This window comes from Lutjanus erythropterus, chromosome 1 (genome assembly GCF_056507025.1).
Source record: "Lutjanus erythropterus isolate fLutEry1 chromosome 1, fLutEry1.hap2, whole genome shotgun sequence".
NCBI classification, from domain to species: domain Eukaryota; kingdom Metazoa; phylum Chordata; class Actinopteri; order Lutjaniformes; family Lutjanidae; genus Lutjanus; species Lutjanus erythropterus.
In genome coordinates this window covers 1,715,204-1,730,014 of record NC_139317.1, presented here as the reverse complement: position 1 = coordinate 1,730,014, position 14,811 = coordinate 1,715,204, and the positions used below count along the sequence as shown (strand labels likewise).

General features: G+C 41.0%; 1 protein-coding gene across 1 annotated transcript in view; it reads left to right on the top strand.

The window, feature by feature from the left end:
- Positions 1-14,811, top strand: part of large2 (LARGE xylosyl- and glucuronyltransferase 2) — a 111,513-nt gene that overhangs the window by 33,522 nt on the left and 63,180 nt on the right. Inside the window, exon 2 of the mRNA XM_084714556.1 lies at positions 5,315-5,417. The gene's annotated coding sequence lies outside the window, so the exon portion shown is untranslated. The remainder of the gene's footprint in view (positions 1-5,314; positions 5,418-14,811) is intronic.

The window sequence follows — 14,811 nt, the reverse complement described above, 5'->3', positions numbered from 1 at the left end:
AAAAAAAATTACAATTTTAAGTTTAAATTAATTTACTCAATATTATTTTACAATACAATTTTCAGAGTTTCTAAAATTCAAAGCTTTAAGTTTATCTAAAGAATAAAAGTAAAATATCTCAACAATGATCAGTAGTTTGTAAAAACTTCTTAACTTAAGAAGTTGAGTTGGGCTCCAAACTCAGAAATCTATTGCAGTATGTTGCCTTCAAATTTTGACTTGTCACAACTTTTGTTCATTTTTACAGTATATATGTACATGTCTTTCATGAGAACAGAAAACTTACTGGGCATATTTTTTTTAAATTTTCAATTATTTTATAATTATATCTAAAAGAACGCTGCAGTGTGAATATTCTAACAGATAATTCATCATAATGACATCTTAAAGTTTCAACCTGAAAGTTTTGACTCATCGATCTTTGAGTCCTAAATTATTATTGTCTTAAAACAAGAAAAAAAAGTTAATATCTTGGAAAAAAATAAATAAATAAAACGACTTGACAATAACTTTTTTTCTATAAATCACGTCTCTTGTCCTGATTCTGCAGCAGCTTTTCTGGTCATTTTTTCCAGAAACATATAAAAAAATAACTGAAAATAACTTGTTTAAATGGTGCATTTTGGGACACTATAGACCACAGATTTTATCCTCCAAATATATTTTGCCATTTCTGGACCGTGTCAAACCTTTACTCGTGACTTTAAGTAGTTTTCTCCCTTAACCCTTGATTATTCCTGTCTGAGGTCATTTCACTCTAATAAACAGCTTTAGCAGCCTGTTAACAGAACAAAATAAAGTCTGAACTGAAGCTGATGAAAACATTACAGACGCTTTAACACACTGTGTGTCCGTCGTCTGTCTGTCCTGTTGGTGTCTGTTGTGGTTTCATGGTTCTGTGGTTCGTTTGTCTCGACATATTCAATCATCCTGAACCTTTTCAAACTGCTGCACCTGCAGTTTGATCAGGTGATTCGTCCTCTTTGTCACCTTCGTCGTGTCGCTTTGAAAAGTCTCACATCAAAGTGCTGATTGTGGGACCTCCTCCGCAGCTACAGAAAGCTGCTAATTGGCTGTCGGTCCAGCGTGACTCAGGACTGTTTGTGATGCTGATCAATTATGCTGATGATTATTTCAATTTCGAGTTGTTGCTGTTTCCTTTTAAAGACTGTGGCGGCGTCAGCAGCCTGTCCGTGGGTTGTTGCCTGGTTTGATCCGTCACGTTTGATGTGATGGACGTGTTGTTTTTCCTCGTCAGATTGGATGATTTGAAAGAACTAATGATAATCAGGAGTGTATTGATATTCTGTGGCTGACGCTGATCCTGTTGGACTGCATACTGATGGAAAATAAAACTTAATTAGTTTTTTTCAGCTCCACTCTGAGTCTTTTACAGTCAGTCTGAGAAAAAAAAAAATTATTATGATGCAGAAAATGAGAATTAATCTCACAGTGAGATCTCAGTGGCAGTAAACAATAGATTTTAATATGTTGGTATGACCTCATTTTCTAATTTGGTTTTGGGGCTCTGGTTGGCTTGTGGTTCAGTTTGTGAACCACAAACGCATAAAAATAAAAAACACACCCAAACTGGATCAGACCAAAGAAAATGAACTCTTGATATCATTCTGTAAAAATCATTTTGATCATAATTGTCTAAAATATTCATGTAGTGCGCAAATTATTACGTTCTGGGTTAATTTTTCAGCACTAATACTTATGGGACTAGGATTTCCTGCAGTAATTTTTTTGTATTTTTGTGAAGTAAAAAGTTCCACTGCAAATTACAGACAACATCTCACCAAACACAGAGCTGATGTGGTCATATTAGTCCAATGCAAATGGCATCTTTTAAAAATAATTCTTCAGCTAAAATCTGTTCTTACATCTACAGCTCAGTACCTTTTCTTCTAAATTCTGCTTGTGGCTGGGTTAGGGTCCGTAGACTCGCTTTGGATGCCAAACCTCAAAAAAGAAAAGTCCAAGAAGAAAACAGAGAATTTTAATAGTTCATGGCTCTTTTGATGGTAAAGGTTGCAGAGCCCTGATCCACTCGGTCCTGTACAGGCCGGGCTGCGAGCAGGAGCTGTTTGTGAATATTTTCCCGAACAATGTGTTTTTGCACCATTTGATCAAATTGCTTTCGGTAACGTGGTTCTTCCCACACAGCAATAACACTTAAACTGTTTTTCTTCTTCTGCTTTGGTCACACGAGTCACGGTGGTCAGAAGTCTGTGGCCTTCAGGTTATGTAACTGTCTGCCTTGTAATTGCGAGTCTTGAAGTCGTGCTTTGCACAGGGCTGAGTGATATACCGATATTATATTGTATCATGATATGAGACTAGATATTGTTAGAGATTTTAGATATCATCACATCTTGATTTGTCATATGTGCTGTTTTTTCCTGGTGTTAAATGCTGCATTCCAGTAAAGTGATGTCATTTTCTCAACTTACAGGCCGTTCTACCTGTTTTATTATTTGCCTTTATCGACCAAGTCATTCTATCCACATTACTGATGATTATTTTTCAAAAAATCTAACTGGGTTAATATTTTGCGATGGCAAGTCCTCACAGTATTGTCGTAATATCGATGTATTTGGTCAAAAATACTGTGATATTTACTGATTTTGTCACCTCAGCTGTTTCCATGCCTTGCAGTACACAACATGATCAGTTATTATCAATAATGACCCAAATGAAACTTGATTATTGTGATAGTTTTTTTTTCCAGGCCTTCTTTGCACACAATATTACTGAAGTCCCAGTCCCCCGATTACTGTAACTGTGTCCCGTAAATATCATATACAAATCAGTTTACTGGATAAAAAAAACCAGTTATCTGTAAATGTGCTGATTTGAAGACTTTGGATTTCGCTCATGTCTTTGCAGAGACAATGAGTCTTTCCTTTGTCTTTGTGTAGAAACCTTTTCAGAAACCACATCTGTGTCGTTCATCCAGCAGAGATCTGTCTGCATTAAACTCTCTTACAGCTTTAACATGATAAAGAAAAGCAGATTTCTCCTCCAGAAAATCACTTCTCCATTCTTCTCACAGCAGTAATCAGATTACTGAAGTGCATGTAAATGGATCTTAGTTGGCCCTTGTTCTGTTTACTGGCAACTTCAACACAAAAAGAGAAAGGCATTAGCCACAGTCACACTGGGCAGGGCTGTGTGAGGGGTGGGTGGCCGCCTCACTCACCCATCCTCCCCCTCTCCTCCCCCCTCCTCCCTCAGGTCGTATTGAGCAGCTTTAATGGCTGCTGTTGTTTCACACGACGAGCCAATCTGGCCGTGCTCCTGGAGCCATCACAGAGCTGTTAGCACACAAACAACAGCAGCACTCTGGCTATCAGCTGCAGTAAAAACAGGCCGGGACCTCCTGCGGTTCAGGATGACTCTTAACACCCCCCTCTCACACACACACACACACACACACACGCCCTGCTTGATGTGGATGCAGATGAGACTGTCGGCATGCATGCGTGCTGAGGTTTTGTCACGGCTCTGGCTCGGATCGGGCTCCAGGGCAGAGTTTCTCGGGGTTCTGACAGGCGTCATGTCGCCTCCCTCTGTTCTGTGTGGCTGCAGAGACGAGCTGCCATCTGGACGCAGTGAAGAGAGCGCTGGGGAGGACAAAATAAAGATGAGACTCGTTTTTTGTTGAGGGTTTTTTTAACCCCTCTAGAATCACTTCTGCCACCTGCCTCTCTGTGTGGCTCTGGGGTGGCAGAGGGGGACGCCACCTCACACTGTTACCTTCCCAAAAGTCGACTGTAATGAGCCCAGCCTGCAGACCTGGACTCAGCCTTTACTCAACTCTTGTTACATCAACTCAGCAATGGTTTTTGTATCAGTGAATCTGATTGAAACTCTGTGACACACAAGTGTTCCAGTCCAGATAATCTAAGCTTTTCTTTTTGCTGTTCTGACTTCATAAATACATTTTTAAATGGACTAAAAACATTAAATCAGCTCATAATTCCTTTGCTGTTAAGCCCCTTTTACTCTGAACAAAAACCCATTAACACCCACTAAACTCTGGCTTTTGTCTTTAATGATAAAGGGTGCAATCTGCATTCACTGCCAGATCAAGTAACTCTGCAGTAGTCACAGTAACAGAAACAGAAACCTGTAAAAACGTTTCTCTCCGCTCACCTGTACACATGATTTGAGAAAGAAACAACGGAAAGGCAAACCCATCTACTTGTAATGGGAAAAGGGTCAATCACTTATTTTTAGTTGGTTTATTCAGCACAAACTACGCATTGTTTATGTTTTTATATATTTTTTTGTATGCTGACATTATCTATTCTTAACATTTGTTCTTGTACACCCATATACTGCACCGGATTCCTTGTATGTACAAACCTACTTGGCAATAAAACTGATTCTGATTCATGTTTTCCCCCAAAACAATGTATAGACTCAAAAATACAAAATACAAAAATACTCCCTCTCAATCATCACTCAGAGGTGTGTGGTGGCACCTGCATCTGCAGAGACCCCGCCTCCTCTGGACACTTCACCAACTCAGAATGTACATATCTGACATTTCTGGTGCATCTAACTGACAAAAGCTCCTGATTCTACCTTTAAATACTTATCACGGTGATTTTAGCCACAGCTGTGTGTAAGAGGTCACTGGTCTTGGGTGATTGTGGACTAGAGCTTGAGATCTGTGCCCGAACCCAGTGGGAACTAATGGGACCCGATGGGTTTGGGGCCGTATTTCTCACATATTTCTCCTCTATTTTGTTGTTGCCAATTCAAAGTCCCCTCATGTATTGTCCCTGTCACCGCAAACTCCTACTGTGCGGCGCATAGAGGTCAGCTTGTGAAGAAAAATGTCGGGCTGTTATCAGGTTTGGGCTGAAATATGCTAACAAGGGACGGGTTCGGGTCGGGTTGGGCTCAACCTTTCAGGCCCAATTAAAGTTCTATTGTAGGTGGAATTTTCTGCTGCATTTTTAATCCTTGGCAGTTGTCATCTTAGACTTTAGAAAATTTTGGAAATTCACAACATCACATCCTGTCACATTCTGATCAATACATGAATCATGGTGCAGAAACAAGTGATGAGTCCTAATGATGGCAAAAAATCCACAAACTTAAGAGAAACATCTTATAATGTATCTTTAATAATGACAGAGGAGATTTTCTCTGCTGTCTGAATGACACAAAGCTTTCTTTCTCTTTGTTATTTTGAATGTATTTTCATTTCATATCCTATACATTCTTCATCTGATCAGTAATCTGTCCCAGCCCTGTCATCTCATCTTATACCTGTTTATATTTTATTTCCTTACAGACTGGATATTTTCTCCCGGAGGTCCCTGTTGGAGTTGTCGACTGCGACTGAGCAGCTTCTCGGTCACACTTTTCCCACACTGGGATTTACATCTGTGAATCTGGTGAGGAACAAACGCTTTCTTCTTCTTGCTTCAAATGTCACACTGTTTCTCTTCCACTCAGTGAATGTGTGTGTGGGAGTGTGACGAGGGTTTATTGTCTGGGAGGAAAATGACTGCATGTGAAGAGTAAAAATCAGCTGCGTTGAAACAATAACAGGTATCAGTATGTGTGGAGAACATGAATCATATACATACAGAGGAAGCACATGGTGGTTTGGCTCTTCTGTTGATTTGTTTGCATTAACATGACTGGATTTCTGATTTTCTTGTTTATTACGAGACATGAAGTCCACAGTGCTGCAGCTTCAGCGTTCATCTTATTAATCTGATAACCACGGTGCCATCTTAATGCGCTTTTACGTGATTTAAGGTTTTCTCAGTTTTATTCTGCTTATTCAGCTTCTTGTTTCTGCTTCAGGAGTTTTAGAAGCCGCAGTAGAAATTATTAATGTGTCCTTGAAGCATTGTGGGTGCAAATTTAACAGAGCAGCATGGAGTCTCATTCAGGGAAGGAAGCTCCGGAGGTGGAGCAGCGATTTTATAAGTGTTGAGCCTTCAGGGGTGAGACGTGAGCACTGCAGCCACCCTGCCTCCGCTCCCCGTTCCACTTTCCACAATATGCCAAATCAAAATGAGTGCAAAGTGATTTTTTTTTCACCATTTTGCAAATATTACCAAGTTCAAAATGTGATCTGTAGTACCACACCCCTTTTTATTAGGGAATTTTGTAAATTTACGAATCATACTCTGGATCAAAGTAAGGCCTCTTAACAGACACACTGTCTCTCTTCTAGACAGTAGATGCAACTGTCTGTCCCTTTTGGGGATAACTAGAGGTAGTTCCTGATAGTGTTGCCATGGCAGCCAAGGTCAGAGATGTGTTCGCCTTGTCTCTCTCAACGGAGCAGATGTAACTGCAGTCAGGGATTGGATATATGTGACCCTGAGGAATGGGAGGAAAGGGTGCTGAGCTGTGGCCTCAGAACTTGAACATTCATACTTCGCTTGTTTTGAATTTGTAGACCAATAGACTAATTCTATATGCTGTAGATATGTTGGGTCTGACCATATTTGTGTATAGATTGTTTATGACATTATCTATGAAGGCTATCCCTGGAGGGCTGAAACTCCAGAACTGAAGGGAACAGCAGGACAAAGCATGTGCAGACTATTCTTTCATTCTCCTTGGCCAAGTTTCAATAAACCAGTTTCAGTGTAAGATACAGTATATTGGACCCCTGTGCACTTTCTCTTTTGGATATATGGGCAAAAGATAAAAATCTACAACATCTTTACCCTAAGATGGAGATACGACTCGACACATCATACTCTGAAAACCAAGGCCTCAAACACATCATCATATTACTGACAAACCCTCTGAGGGTCACCTCTCTTTACTTTACTTCTCTTGGAGAAATGATGGCGATGAAAACCAAGACTGGCCAGGAGTGAAATACATTATATATTTACAGCTATTTAACCAAATCACCAGGTAAGATTATTATTTATCCTAACAAAGATCAAAACCAGGCCTTTTATGGTTGAGTTGGCTTCAACCTCTACAGTTTGTCTGGACAAATTACCAACCGTAACTTCAGGATCCCACAGTTCTCTCATTCATCCTGATGATGCCTCACGTCTTTATCTGCATTTTTTCAGTTTGGCGGTTCAACCTCAGCTTTTTGGTGACACATCAGAAAAAAAAACAGACACAAACTCATCTGTTGGCAGTAGGAAAATGGTCAGTCACCACATATGTGCTAATTTTATTGTAAAAACTGTAATAACAGTGCAGGTGCACATCTTTACTCCCTAGACACACACAGTTCTTGGAAGGATGCGTTTGATTTGTTGTTCCTTGACTTTGATCAAACCAGTATCAAAGTGATGTTTAGCAGTTGTATTCCATTTGAATTTGCACATAAGACTAACTTACATTCAGAAAGCTGTTTCATACTGAGCTTCAGCTGTTCACTCTTCCCTGGTCTGTTGGGTTGGCCAAATGGCTGTGATTGGCTGTTTAGTCAAGCTAACTTGACTAATAGGTTTTCATGTGTGGTGAACTCATTCTCGTCAGTGGCTGCGACACACCCTTGAAAGAAATATCATGGACAAATCAGTACTGCAGTATATGTGTCTTTTTGTGAAGTATGTGTACTCAAAGAATGTGCTTGATACTCATCAGGCAGTGCAGAATTTTGTGGTAAAATACAGATTCTTACCAGCCTGCTGCAGACCTCTGCATGACATTGTTGACTCAAATACTTTGTGTTGTGTTCATCAACAACTGAAGCAATCAGAGGTGTTTCAGTGAGAAAAGATGGGTCTAACAATGTGGGTGAGACTTTTGCAGTTGTAAGTCACAAACATGATACCAGACTGAATGGTAATGTTCAAAAAGCACAGTATTATCACCTCCTGCTCTCTGACGTGAGATCAGCTCTCAGGTGGTAAAAAAAAAAAAGTTTTCAGGTTTTTGTTGCTTGTTAATAAAAATGTCACCAGCTGTGATATTTGCTGTCGGCTGCAGTCGAGATATCAGCGATTTGTTCAAACATGTCGGAATTAATCAGCAGAAAGAACAAACAGACAGATTGCACTGATGAACTGATGGATTCAGACACGCGCAGGCTGAATTACTGATTTATTTATTATTCACACTGTCTGTCAGTCCACCACTAAATCAGACTGTTTTATAGAATTATAGGAACATCTCAGTTGTTTCTTCATCCGTAAATATCTGTGATTATGTTTTATAACCCGTGTAAATGTGTTTCACATGAGGCACAGATCTTGTTGTATATTCTTTATTCTCATCAGGTTCCTGGTTAGTCTGAGATGTCTTGTCCTGATGAGATTGTTGAGCAGTGTAGGCGTACTTTTTGTTTTCCTCTGGGAGACGACAGTCACACTCGTGAGTCTGTATCATGTCAGACTGGCTGCTGCTGCTCGTAACCCGAGAAGTTTAACCAGACATGCATTTGCCAAAGCAACCAGTTGCTCCTCGTTGTTGAAGACTAAATAAAACCAAATCACACTGAAAACACTTCTACTAAATATCTTATCTGGGCAGGAGTGTGGGGTTTAGAGAGGTCTCTGTGGTTGTGAGTTGTCAGTCAGACCCTGCCCTAAAGCATATCTTACTTTATGGTCTATTTTCTAAATAAATGGGACTTTGACTTACTAAATGGACATCATGTTCTATTGAAGAAGACTTGAAACTAGATATTGCGACCATAAACTAATTTAAAAACAGTTTAGGTCATAAATCAACTGAGAAATAGGCTCACTGTCTTCAATCAGATTTCTTTTTGCAGCCAGTGGAGTCGGACCCAGAGGATACAGCCACCATTTATCCAGTCCATGGTCCAAATACGTTTTTGAGTGAGATTATTAATGATTTCTCATCACTCATAAACAGACACTTACTCATTTAGCAAAAATTCTGTATTAATGTTAATCCTAATTAATGTAAAATGGACATTAAAAAAACAGTCATTCCGGTCTGCAATGGAAATTTCAAAGGGGGACACCGCGGTCGTAGGGTTCCTGTCAAGTGGAGTTGTAGTTCTTTTTTAGTTGGACTTAAGTTTTGCTCTCCCTCCCTGCGTTGTCTCCATACATCCCAGTTTGAGAACCACAGGCACTGCAGCGGTGACATTCATTCTCTACTACATGTGTTTTCTAACAGGATGTTCTGGTTTCACAAGAGAAAATAATCAAAGGATGAAGATGAAGCGGTTGTACATCAACTTAAGTGTCTTCTGATAAACTTTTCAGTGGGGACTGTTTCTCATGCAGTGGATCAGACACTTGTGGCTGTGATACAGAGAGTCTCCTGCCTCTGGTCAGCTGTTCACCAGGTGGGAATTGAGCTGCAGTTTTCCCCTCGGTATCCACTTTGTTAGAAACTAGATTCCTTTCCACCCTCCCACATCCTCTTGCTTTGCTGCTCTCTCCCTCAAGACATTTCTGCAGAATGACTTTTCTTCAGATCAGCCCTCATTTACTATTAAAAACACAGCCTAGTGTTCTGCATGTGTGTTGTGTGTTCTCATGCACGCTGCATGAAAAGGAGTCATTTCAGAGGCACTGGGACTCGGTTGGAGCAGTGGAAACAGAGGCGGTGTTTTCATCCTGATCAGATAAAAGATGTGGCGGCGGCGTGTGATCAGTCCTTCACTCCCACGGCTGCAGCAGATTATTTAGAGTTTGGGAATAATCGGCTTCAGAAATCTGTGCAGTACGAGAGGATGCACCGGCGTGCTGTCAGACTCATCACAAGAAACATAAAACTGTTGACTGAGTTAGCTGAGGGAAGCGGTGTGTGTGTGTGTGTGTGTGTGTGTGTGTGTGTGTGTGTGTGTGTGTGTAACCCCGCATGTTTAGTTGAGCGGTGTAGGTAGTTTCTAGAGGCATTTCGATCCAAATTTAACCAACCCTCTCAAACAAGAATTTTCCACTTGATAGGGCAGATGACACCTGGAGGTGCCTCTGTTACCTCAGCCGCCCTCCTGCAGTCGATAAATCCACAAAACCCAGTGAGCTCTGATTGGTTGATCTGCAGGTTAAGTGGTGGGTGCTCAGCTGTGGTGTCTTGTGTCTTGGTGGCTTCTATCCCAAGTGAAATCAGATTTGTTTCAACTTGACCAACTGCATCACTAAAATCCCTCCTCCACAAGAATGCTTTGATATGTCCCACTAAGACACTCACAGGGTCCGTTTTCAATGCACGACATTTACATTCAGTGGAGCATCTCTATGTTGCACTACTGCTACTTTCAGGACCTAAATGGTTCCTCCACCAGGTAGCAGAACATTATATCCCTGTTTACACAAATCTATGTAAAGAAACAAAAACATGAACCTTGGTTCAGATCTTTAGGTGTGAGAAGGTCCTCAGTTTCCTGCTGGTATGGACACTAGATTCCTCGCCACCACCTCCCAGTAACGTCTAAATTCCACCAGGCGCGGCTGCGTCACATTACGCTTGTGCCACATCAGCCGGAGCTGATCGCAGCCATTCTGCATAATGCTTGTGATTCCATCAGCAGCACCTTGGCGCGTCCCAGAAGCAGCTTTCCGCTCTGCCTCAAATATGCACCAAGTCTGTTTTTGTTGGATGTCATGTCAGTCATCACAGAGCAGATAGAAGTCAGAAGGCAGGAAGTCAGACACAGAAAGGCAGAGAAAATCCAGTAAATTTTCAAAATAAAAGACCCTGTGCAGACTCACGGTCATAAAGACAGACAGAAAAGAAACTATTTAACCACGTAGCCTGCTTATCCAGGGTAGAAGCACTATGAGCATGAAGAGAGACCTAATCAACAAAATCTGAGGAAGTAAACAGAATCAGATGGACAAAATGCTCCACTGCTGTAATGCTTTGGAAATGCTGTTGGTAGGGCTTGCAGCCATGTGGAGAACAGGTCAGAACCGTGGTCGTGCTTGGTAGAATCAACCAGTTAGACATCTGCAGAATGGCTTCAGCCCTCATTCAGTTTGAACTAATACAACTGGACATCTCATACCTAACATGCAAAGTAGATGGTTTGTCAGTGCCCTTTAAAATGACTCAAATGACGCTACGAGGATTTTCTGATTTGACACCTTTATGGAGCGACTGGTTGACGTGGTTCTCTGTGTGTTTGCTGCACCATCACATCACATTCAGTAATTTTATTCATTGGCAATATAAAATCTATTGATCAGTTGAGCTTTAGATAGTTAAATCAGACCCTGTGTGCGTGTGTGTGTGTGTGTGTGTGTGTGTGTGTGTGTGTGTGCGTGTGTGTGTGTGTGTGTGTGTGTCCTGTGGTTAAATGAGTGTAACCTGCACTTGCTGTGTGTAGAAATGCGACACCTCTGACTGATTGATGAGCTCAGCTCGCGGCTGCAGATGACCTGCAAGACTCGTAATGAGCTTTTACAAGGTGACAGACTCACACACACTCACACAGACACACAAAAGTATTCTCCCCCAACAGACGGAGGTGACCTGACATGACCACAGGGCACGCACCCACAATGCCTTGCCCTCCCACTCCTAATCCCCTGACCTGTGACCCCCTCCTCTGCACCCGGCCGGTCTCTGATTGGACGGATAACAAACATAAGAGGTCGTGTGATGTGCTGATAGGGTCGTCTGGGCCGCTGGGAGGCCGGAGGCCTTGTGTTTAATTAGCTTGTGTTCCCAGGAGAGGACAATTTTCTGTCCTGAGGGGTCTCTGTCTGTCTGTCTGTCAGTCTGTCAGGGTTAGAGGTGAAGTAAAGCCCTGAATTAAGGACTCACCACATGAGCAGAAAGTTGGTGTATTATGGTGGTGGGATGATCCCATGTTTCATATTTGGTTTGAGAGTTTCTGGTTTGAGGAAACGTCCTATTTTTTTTTCCAACTAGAAACAAGGATCTAAAGCAACACACGAGCAAAGAGAAAATATTTTAATCAAATTCTCCAAAACCACTGATTCTCAGAACCATTTATTTCTTCAGTTGTATTGTAAAATCCATACAAAGGGTTTTCTGACTCTTAATTTCAACACCTGAATTCTGCCATACCTTCGACTGAGTTGTATAACTGTGGTACTGTGATGCTGCAGTTACACAACTTTTTCCTCGTTGTAACTTTTCTTTGACTGCAGACGAGATCTTAATAAAAGATAAATAAAAGCGTCTCTCTTCAAATAAAACTCTTGATTTGTGTTGAGCAGAGGAGGGCTGGAGAGAAACTGTTTGAGATTTTCTGTCGTCTGAATGTGACGGGAGTCTGATTCTGTCGGAAGCCCGTTGTGCAGTTCGTGTGTCGGTTTTTAGTTTAGCGTGTGTGTGTGTGTTTATGAGAGACTTTTCTGATTCTGAACCCACTGAAACTCATCATCACAAATCACAATCCAAGGCAGGTCTGAGGAAAACAATCATCTCAAAGACTTCATTAACTGAAAGATTCATTTACCACGTCTGTAGTAATTATCTATAATTGAACTGAGCTTCCTTCTTGTTCATCGTTTACGTGTCATGATTACCAGAGCTGTGTGTAGTTCTCAAACAATTATATAAGTATAAATCAAAATACTGTTGAATTACATTGAATCTGTAGACAACAGTACAATATTTCTTGGCATCACAAAGTTTAGTTTATTTTGCTCGTTTTACACAAATAATACACTGTAACACAAAATTTACACTTTCTATAACCAAAAAAGAAGCAGTAAGAGGAAAGATCTTATAATCTGCCTTTTTTTTATATTAAAATAAATACATGTCTAGTATGATATGATTTTGATTCAGTTAGAGAGCCTGTGATTGATATTAGGGCTGCGTGTTGGCAACAATCTATGATACGATACGTATCACGATGTGCGACAGCAACAAGTTAAACTGCAGGTTCGTTGTGTTTTTTCTGATAATGGAATTTTTTGCATAAAGCGTGTGTTTTGATCGTTGTCACGTATTTTCTACAAAACATTTCCTCACAGCTGATTTATTCCTGAGAGGGCAGCACAGCACAGGTCCTCTTCATCTTTTTCTTGGCTTTGTACAAATGATATTGGCTCATTGATCAAGATCAGCTGATCGTTACACTCCTGAAAAATCAGCTGATTAATCAGTTCACACAGTGTCAGAAAACTAACGAGTGGCGCTACAGATCAGGGCTGCATGATATGATAAAAAAGTCATGTTGTGATTATTTTGACTGAAGTTGTGATGGCGATATGCAACACATTTAGTGGAAATGATCACTTTTGCATAACAATTTAAATTTTTACTAAAAAAAAACATTAAAATCATGATGATGTGATGTTTGTTTGTTTTCTTCATCTGGAGAACAAGATTTGTTGGTCAGTTCTACAGGACCTCATTATAACACTGTTTTTCCTCACATTTTTTCCTTTTTCAAAAATTGCGACTTAGTTCTGGTGGATATTGCATTTGGCTGTACAATGATTTTGATAATATTGCAATAAATTATGCAACCCTACATAGATCGTGGATGAAATGTATAAGAACGGCTGCCAAACAGTTGCTGATCACAGTTTTTGAAACATGAAAAATGTTTTACCTCTTTCATCACATTTCATATTGTTGTAAATTAAATACCTTTGGATGTTCATTTCATCACGTTCGGTTTCTCTAACAGCTGATTGCACCAAACGTTACATGATCAAAGATGAATCAAAAATACAAATTATTGATAATCACAGCCTCAGTTGCACAGAGCAGTAGACGTGTTGGGCTTCCAGATCAGTCAGTTTAGATGATTCTGCTAAACTTTATATTTGTTCAAGTCCTGATTGGCCGACTGCTCGCACTAATTAGCTCCATTATGAAGCTGTCAAGTGATTTCAGGAACAAAAACAACATAACTGATTGAAATGATCGTCCAAACTCTGAAAAGAAAAAGGAGAAATTCCCTGGAGGCTGCCAGCAGCGCATTGAGCTCCAACCAACACCCCCAGCCCCCACCCTCCCTCCTCCCAGAGTGCCTTGCTGTCCTCTTCTTCATAGAGAGTAAACGATGAGGCGCTCCTCCATTTGTTGTGACTGCTGGAGAAATGAGGAGGAGATCGACAGAGGAGAGAGTGATGAACGGAGATTGAAGGAGATAACACGAGATTCGTACAGTGAAGAGCTTTTATTAATGGATGTCGCTGCTGCTCCTCACTGTATCTACTAGCACTGCCCACACACACACACACACACACACACACACACACACACACACACACACACACACACACACACTCCTCTGGCTGTCAGGGAGATGAATCTCTGTTGGTGGATGAGAAGAAATGGAGTCGGGGCTCCGCAGGGGAAATGAACTCACAACTATAGTTAATCATTCACCTCCTCCTTCTGCTCCTCCTCCTCGTCCTCCTCCTCTTCCTCTCTACCTCTCTGTCTTTTTCCTCATCTCTCTGGCCCTCTGGTTTGTGACGTTTGAACCGAGGAATCGCCACAGTCTCAGGATCAGATCGTGAAGCCGTCTCAGCTCTCCTGAGTCGAGCGAACGCCTCTCAGCTGTGTGTGACTCACCGGGACGGGACAGGAATTCTGTAGATCAGCAGCCAACAGAGTCTGGGGGTGAAATCTGATTTCACAGCTTTTCTCTTGTTGCATAATTGCTGTTAAATTTGTTTAAAATAGAATGAACACAATGTATAAAATCTTGGAGGGAAGAAAACATTTTTTTTTCTTTGACATGGCATCAGATGCAGTCAGATCTTCTGCTCATCGCCTCAGAAAGACAAAACCTGCAGTATCCTTAATTCACTTGTGTTAATGTCTTTCAGTTTGTCTTAGTCAGGGGCCTCAAACTCACACTGGCTTGGGGCCACTGATGGTGTTGTCATCTGATAGGGGAGCTACTTCAACATTCAATTACTGCAAGAAACT